Source organism: Notothenia coriiceps, unplaced genomic scaffold (genome assembly GCF_000735185.1).
Source record: "Notothenia coriiceps isolate Sejong01 unplaced genomic scaffold, NC01 NC01_scaffold00021789, whole genome shotgun sequence".
NCBI classification, from domain to species: domain Eukaryota; kingdom Metazoa; phylum Chordata; class Actinopteri; order Perciformes; family Nototheniidae; genus Notothenia; species Notothenia coriiceps.
This window is the reverse complement of record NW_011354490.1, coordinates 83,833-92,176: the sequence shown is the minus strand read 5'-3', so window position 1 is coordinate 92,176 and position 8,344 is coordinate 83,833. Positions and strand designations below refer to the sequence as shown.

Sequence of the window (8,344 nt, the reverse complement as noted above, 5' to 3'; positions counted from 1 at the left end):
TATTTTACTATACTTCTGTGTGAAAAGAAACAGCTTCAAACTATAAATTAAATCTACACGACTATAGACAAACAATGGTAGATATTTTCTGGTAGTGGATCTCTTAAGCTAAATGTCATCATGGAATGGAGCTGTAAATATGAATGTAAATACTTTCTCTCCTTTTCATTCCAGTTTGAGGATATCTTTTGCTGCTTGTGAACACAATGTACAATTTCTTCCCCTTCTATTAACAGCAGTACAGTTAGGATTTCAGAAGTGATCAATGCGGGTCTTTAATGGGAGAGGTCGATACAGTAGAAATAGTTTATAGTTATCATGTCTGTCAGGGAAAAATCTTTATTTCAAATTATTAAACTTTTTTCTTAATATTGGGCTGGTTTTGGCGCAGTGGTTAGAGCGTTGGTCATCAGATCAAGGGGCGTTGGTAAACTCCAGTTTGAATCCCGCCTCGGCCGCCACTGCGTCAGGCCGTTGTGTCCTTGGGCAAGACACTTTACCCGCATTTGCTCCTGTGGGTAATGTCCACAGTAATGACTCTTACATGTCTAATATTTGTAATGTGTAATTGTAAAGCGCTTTGAGCACCTGTAAAAGCGCTCTAATAAAAAAATGTAATGCATTATTATTATTAATATATAATAATAATAATACATGAGACTTATATAGCGCTTTTCTAAAAACTCAAAGACGCTTTGACAGAGAATAAAAACAACAAAGAAACAAAGAAAAATACAAAAAGAGACAAACATAAACAGAAAAGAGGGGTGAATGCAGTGTTGAATGCAGTGTTGTTTTTGAGTGATGTTTTGAATGTGGTGAGGGAGGAAGAGTTTCTGATGGGTTGGGGTAGTGAGTTCCAGAGGGTGGGTGCAGCAACGGAGAAGGCTCTGTCGCCCCAGGTCTTGAGGTTGGTTCGGTTGTGGGGGGGGACAGGAGGTTGGCAGCAGCAGAGCGGAGGGAGCGGGTGGGAGTGTGTCTGTGGAGGAGGTCAGTCAGGTAGGATGGGGCCAGGTTATGTCATCAGGAGGATCTTGTACTGAATTATCTGGGGGATGGGGAGCCAGTGGAGCTTGATGAGGACGGGGTGATGTGTTCACGGATTCGGGTGTGGGTGAGTAGACGGGCTGTTGCAGTAGTCCAGACGGGAGGTGATGAAGGCGTGGATGAGGGTTTCTGCAGCAGGGTTTCATCATCAAATAGTAATTTGGCAGTGAGAGAGAGACGGTTGAGGACTGGCAGTGTCTCACTTTGGGGTCATTTCATGACCGAGCATTATCAAAGCTCTTGGTTATGGCAGCTTCAACACCAGATGCCTGCTGTGTTTTTTCTGTTTTCATTTGAATAAAACGTTTTCCCGTCATGATGTTATTGTAGCACCAGCCTAAGGTAGTCAGCTGGAAAGTCGATGGGTTATCGCAAGGCTAAGTATCAAAGTAGTAAAGAAAAATAACTACCTGATTTTTTGTATTATTAGTTGGATTGCTTTTAGCGAATTGTAAAAATAGATCAGTTCGTGACCAATTTATAATGCTGAGGTTTTGTTGCTGTTTTTGATTTGCACCCGATTAAATAGAACCATTTTTATACTAAGAAATTATACACAAAATAGCTGAACTTGAACAAATATTTAACAAAATCGATTGGACATCTGAAGCTGATTCAGAAAGCTCCTGCTCACGTCCTTACTCAAATTAAGAACGTGGATCACATCACGTAATTTCTTCTTCTAGCTCTTTATTAGCCGCTTTAAACTCTATTTAAATGTTTATTTAGCACTTTGTCTCAATGTGTTGAATATTTTAAGTAAATCATATATTAAATTGCCTGGTTGTTGAAACGTTCTCTATAAATAAACTACTGTCAACATTTTCAGCATGTTCTCTGTTTGCTTAAGGAGATAGGCACTCTCTCAGCAGTGCACATATTTTAATTAAGAAAACACATACGTATACTCTGAAGGAGAGTCTACAGTTGTTCAAAAAGCTACACTTTGCAGAAGAGAAAAAAAGCAGATTCCTGTTTCACTTTGTTCATATATTCAGTAAAACCTTCTCTTGCTGACATCTTACAGACTCTCAGCACCTGTCAGGGCGAGACACCTTTTACCTTTATCATTCTTTTGTATTTCATGGATCCACCCAACATCAACCTGAGGTCTAATCAGTCACAATAACTCCACACACGTGTGTGGGCGTGCTGCGCCTCTCAAGTCCAAATGTTCTACTCTTCCTCGTGAGTCAATAAAGACCCTCCTTGGAGGATTTCTTAAGCAGAGCCTCTAGCATCCTGACATATTACTCCAGCGCTAACACAGTCTGAGGACATGGTTGGTGTTTCACAATAACACAGGGGTGGATCGTCGATATACTTACTGCACGTTTACAGGAAACTGTCTCATCTTCTTTTTTCAACTTGATGAACTACAGTCAAAGCATGACTCTGAGTGGTGTACCAGTGATGGAAAAAATGGAAGCTTTTGGATACTGATATATCACTGTTACAATGCAACTACATTCAAATGACGCACTCATCCAAATGCTGTGCCACTATTGACCTTACAGCACAGTTTGAATAGCCAGCTGTAAAAAAGCATTCCAATTGAATGCATTTCATTTGTTTCTAAAGTCGTAATAAAAGTGTAGCAAGTAGACTTCACAAACCCTTTTGCGATAATAATGGACGCTGACAGTGGACGACAGGAAAGCAAACTGTATGCTAAATGATGATGAGCAATGTCACCAAGTACATGGTGTTTGAACATCTCTACTTAGAACATATTGACGAATGTCCCAATTCAGAATTACATCATGCAATATGCAGATAAGAAAAATAACTAAATAAAGGCAAACTATAACATTGATATTAAGTATCGGCAAGTACCTTAAGTTTTTTAATCAAAATCGATATCAGAGATCAAGAATGATGAGTGCCTCCCGAATGCAAATCAGTGAAAGAGTAATGGAGCAAAATGGAAATGAAGAGGAGTTTTTAATCTAAGAAGAGCAAATTAAGGTGTTTGAAATGAGTCTGTCTCTGTGAGAAAATGTGTCTAATTAAGTGTTAAGACATTAAATGACTTGAAAGTTTGTTCACCAAAAAAGAAAGCATAGTTAACTCTGCAAGCTATGCCAGCTTTATCACTGCACATTGTCTCGTATTTTCTTTTTGGGGAAGAAAAAAAGAAAAGAGCAAATGTTGAATTATAAAACTGAGAGTAAACATTTGCACTGAGAAAGGTTGTCACAGTGAGTGTAACAGATGTAACTATAAGCACCTTAGAATATTTTCTGTCTTAGCGTAGCTGTTTTCTTATCACATAGTATGTTTGGCATCTGGTCCGCACATATTCCCGTTCACGCTGCACAGATAAGCAGGTACAAACACACACACACACACACACACACACACACACACACACACACACACACACACACACACACACACACACACACACACACACACACACTACTCAGAGCGACAACACAAGCACAGATAAACAAACATCAGAACACAAACACAACAAGGGACGCATCCAAACAAGATACAGTACATCAATACCAACACACACACACATACCCACGCACACACAGAGAGAGAGGACATGTCCTTCACGTAAGACCACAGCAGGTGGTACTCCCCCCCATGTCTCCATAGTCTCCTGTCTGGTCCCAGCCCATCTGATTTTCTCTGTCTGCCTCGTGTCTGTCTTACTTTCTTATTTGATTTCTTTCAACCCCTCTTGATACATCCTTCTTCTCCCCCCCCCCCCCCNCCCCCCCTTCACCGTCTACTTCTAAATCTGGCTTTACACCTGTCTGCTTTTTCAAAACCTCTCTCTATGCTCAGAAAAAACTGTCCCAGCGGTTTGCTGTTTTTGTCAGCTGACATGATCCCATCCCTTTTGCTGATATTTTTTGACTGAACGGCTTCAAGAGGCCTATTTAAAATTGCGTATAAAAATCAATTGTTAGGAGAAGACCCTAATTGAGATGCATGACAAAAGAGTCCACAGGACGACAGATTGAATGTGTGTTTCCTTCCATATATCTGTTGCATCAAATCTAACTTTTCTATCTCTGCCTGTCTCCCTGCAGTCATTAGTAGTTGTTTCTTCCCCATACTTTCTTATGTCTTTGTCTGTCTATCCTTCTGGCTAAATAGCTCATTTTTGTCTGCCAGCTTGCCTTTTGCTCACACACTGCCCCCAGCTGTTCGCAAGGCTATTAGACCTCCGACATGTTTTTTCTTCAAAAGTAATCTGCTTCATCATCAGACTTAAAAGCTTGTGTATTAGAGGGACAGAGAGGACACACACACACACACAGATTCTGGGGGAGAGGTGATATCTCTGTTTCATGTGTGTCACATCAAAGGCACTAGAGCTACTGTTAAACAGTAGTGCTGGCTTGATTTGTGCCTAAAAAAACTTGTATACACTTTCAAAGTCATATTCGATTGTTATTGTTACCAGGGCTACAAACCCAGATTGTTTCTGTCAGACTTTTTGCTGCCGACAAATGGCCTGCAATACTTTTTAAAACAACAGTGCAAGAAAATGTTCCCTGCCTCAGACACAAACTGATAACTGTTGTGGATGCCATAAGGCAGCCAAAAACAACCGCATTTTGAAAATGTCTTATTGTAAGTCGCTTTGGATAAAAGCGTCAGCTAAATGCAATGTAATGTAATGTAAAAAAATAATAACATTGGTTATAGTTTTCGAGGAGATTAACGACTGATTCAAAAAATGATATATGTAAAGAGCCGTTTACGAAATCATCCAGTGCACAATATCATTCATACAGATATGTTGCTTTAGCCAGTGCACAGTTGTGTTGAGCCAGACAGTCAGTCTTCAACATGCAAATGTGCCCAGTTGGCTTTTAGGATGAAAATGGTTTCAGCTAAAAACAGCCAATCAGAGAAGTTTTGATGTCTCTATTTAGTACTTTAATATGTGTAATTCCTTTCAGAGGTGACAAGACACCCTCAGTGCAAAAACAGCATTCTCAAAAGAACCCAGGAATCACATATAATGTACCTCTCTGCAGTTACGCTGCTTCACATTTTGCATTTAAGGCCTATTACTCGTTGCAAAAAGTTGAGCTCCAACAGTATAAAGCCACATGCTGAGCACAGCTGCAGCTCCTCAGCCTGCTGCTGGTGGATGGAGCTATGGTTATTGTTTGGACTGTGGCTGTGTTTGGTTGTACTCGTGCTGTTATGAACAAGGAAACTGTAGCTGTAATGTGGCTATTCTTTAGTGCTCTTAATCAAGATAAGCAAGGAAACTATTGTTGAACCTGCCATGCTTTTCTCAGGTAAGATGGATGTGTTACCAATCCACTAAAGCCTTAACAGGAGGTGACATCAGTCTGTACAGAGCTGTGTTCACTAGCTGCATGAACTATATCCATTAGTTATCTATCCAGCTGAAATGATACAGATGTTTGTCTCAGCCACAGCACTGTTCTACTACATAATACATGAAACTTCATTATAATACAGCTCAGCATTTCTCTATGGATCATGGATAAGGCCAAACGAGGCAAAGCAAAAATATTGGAAGGGAACTCAAAGCAGTGCCCCCCTGACACTGACCTCTGACCCCCCTGTGGCCCCCCTAAAAATAAAAAGTGAAAAAAATGAAAAATGTATGATTTATTACACGATTTATTGAATGACGGAATAGGCGGAACTAATGTTCTTCGTCATTCTAGTCGGACCCATTAGAGCGTGCACAGGACCCATTAGAGCGGTGCACTCACTTTCACTGTCCGGCTGAAGCTCACGAAAAACAAACACTTTTCATCTCGGATCATCAGAGGCTGTTGCATCCAAGAAAGACTGATTGAAACCTACGTTTCGAGAGACTACCACGATAATTGAAGGTGAGTTAAAGTATTGTATCCGTGTAATTGTAGATGTAAAGTAGAGATGTAACTGTTCATTGTCTTTCATATGATATGGTGTTAGTGCAAAAATGGTACTATAACTTAAGCTGAAGCTAATAACTATAAGATATATCTGAAATAAATAAGTGTACTGAAACAAATACCAATAACTGTATTGCATTGTTTTCTTATGCACAATTACTTCATTCTGTCTAGTTTTCTTTTTCGTCCTGCATTTATTGTGCCCCCCTCAGAAAATAACTGGCCCCCCAGTGGCCCCCCCAGTCAAATTGGTCTAGAATCGCCACAGGAGCCGAGCCAAATGATCCGGCTCACTAACGTAAAAAGACAGTAGATAAGGGACGGCTCAAGTCAAAATTCAAAAATTCAAAACGCCACCCCTTTCCGCTCTCGGGTGGACGTGGACGCCATCTCACCCCTGGTCTGGCGGAAACACTGCTTGCAAGCCTCTTTTATTTGCTAATATGAAACAGAGACGCCATTTCTTTTCATATCTTACACTTTTGGGGACACAATTTCTCACCATTAATTAAGAATGTATTGAATTAATCAATCTGTATTACATACTGAATGGACATTATGTCATGGAAGGTATGAACACAGCATATTTGGGCATGCATTAACTCTGTCTTTGTTGTGTTTTGTTTCAGATGTGTGGGTGTAACTTTAGGCCATTCCGCCTGACACTCGGTATGCAGGTCAGGTTGTCAGCCTGCAATGACAAGCAACATTCAAAGTCGGACTGAGAAACGATAACCTCCCACAGAACCTCCCGGCTTTCTCTTCTTCATCTTGATGTTGTCTTTCCCTTGTTTGTCAAGTTCTCCTTTCTTCGCTGTGCTGTCTTTCTTTCTTTCATTCTCTCCTCCTGTTCTCTTTCTTACATCTATCCCTTGTCATTTCATTTAATCTCTGCCCTGTCCACATAATTTCGTCTTCTTTTTTCTCCTTTCCTTCCATCTTTATCTTGCTGTCTTTCACCTCAGTTGTTTCTGTGACAGTGAATGAGAGATGGGGGTCAGCTTGTTGATGCCGGTGTCAGTAAAGTCTTATCAGCTTACCACAGCTTTGGAATCACAAGTCGTGGCAGAACACCTGTAATTTTGGCTCTCCACCGCTCTGAAGGTTATATATAAGGCAAACCATACACATAAGCTTAGATTCAACATGTATCTCTTAATACTAACCAGTCCATTCTGGCACAGATTTTGCAAAACATCTCCCGTATTGCTTGATTAAAGGACAGAAAAGAGCAGGCTTCGGCTCGCTGAGTGCATATGGAGATGAGGCTTACAGAGTATCTTACAGCAGTGCATCAAAGTGAGGGCCCTAATGGGAAATCACTCTAAACCTGCAACTAAAGGACCAAATATTCTCTGCTAAAGGAAACAACATTACTTCTCCTTTTCAGAAACAACTGATGATTACCTATAATGTACGGTGGCTGAGAGGTGCAATCGACAATTACAAAGTGTGAAACACTTTAACAAAGCTTGAGACAAATTTACATTTTATAAAACACTTTTACCAAAGAAAAAAAACAAAACATTTAACATTAACAAAAACAAATTAACAAGATGCAAAACACTTTTACAAAGCTAGAGACAAATTTGTCAAAACACTTTAACATTTCCCGAAACACTTTAACATTTGCCGAAACACTTTAACATTTCCAGAAAAACTTTAACATTTGCCGAAACACTTTAACAAACTAGAGAATCAAACCGGAAAGGGAATGCCCATCATACCAGAAGTGATGTGCAAGTGATTGACACAAACTTAAGTTTGTTTTGGCGGATAGACCGCCGGTACCTATGGATGGTACGAGTGTGTTTATGGTCGTTAAACATGTTTTGCCGTTCTTTCAAAACCACCTAGGCCAATTGACATGGTTTTGCTCATCACAATATACTTTCTCTTGCGCAAGAGATACGTACTCTTGCACACGAGAAAGTTACAGGTTCACCAAGTAGGAAGTGGAGCTGTGCCTTTTAAGGGCCGGACACACCAATCTGACAACAAATAACTGACACAGACAGACCCCGACAGTTGCGTCGCCTCGCGTCTCTGCGTTTTGGCCATGTGTCGCACTGGAACACACTGCAAAGACTTCAGCCGACGGCCAAGAAGCACGTACGAACTGCGCATGCGTGAGTGGCAATAACTCTCCTTACCAGCAGGCGGCGGTAGTGTGTATTCGTCATTCAAAAGAGGCAACAACCGGAAGACAGACTGCTTGATAACCGAGAGATGAAGAACAGACTGCGTGATATAAACAAACAACAAATAGCGTGTGGGTTCCATTTTCACTCTACAGCGAGAAGCTCATAGGGCAGGGCTATTCAATTGGCGGCCCGCGGGCCAAATCCGGCCCCCGGGTGATATTTACTGACCCTTTGGGTATAATGTTAAAAAAAAATAAAGTT

At 40.7% G+C, this 8,344-nt stretch overlaps 1 protein-coding gene and 1 long non-coding RNA gene across 2 annotated transcripts in view; both read right to left on the bottom strand.

Annotated features, from left to right (window-relative positions):
- Positions 1–8,344, bottom strand: part of asic1b (acid-sensing (proton-gated) ion channel 1b) — a 167,647-nt gene that overhangs the window by 107,542 nt on the left and 51,761 nt on the right. The gene's annotated exons all lie outside the window — the stretch shown is intronic.
- LOC104953474 (uncharacterized) overlaps positions 5,792–8,344 on the bottom strand; it is a 4,045-nt gene continuing 1,492 nt past the window's right edge. The window contains exon 4 of the long non-coding RNA XR_799226.1: positions 5,792–5,894. This is a non-coding gene — a long non-coding RNA (uncharacterized lncRNA). The remainder of the gene's footprint in view (positions 5,895–8,344) is intronic.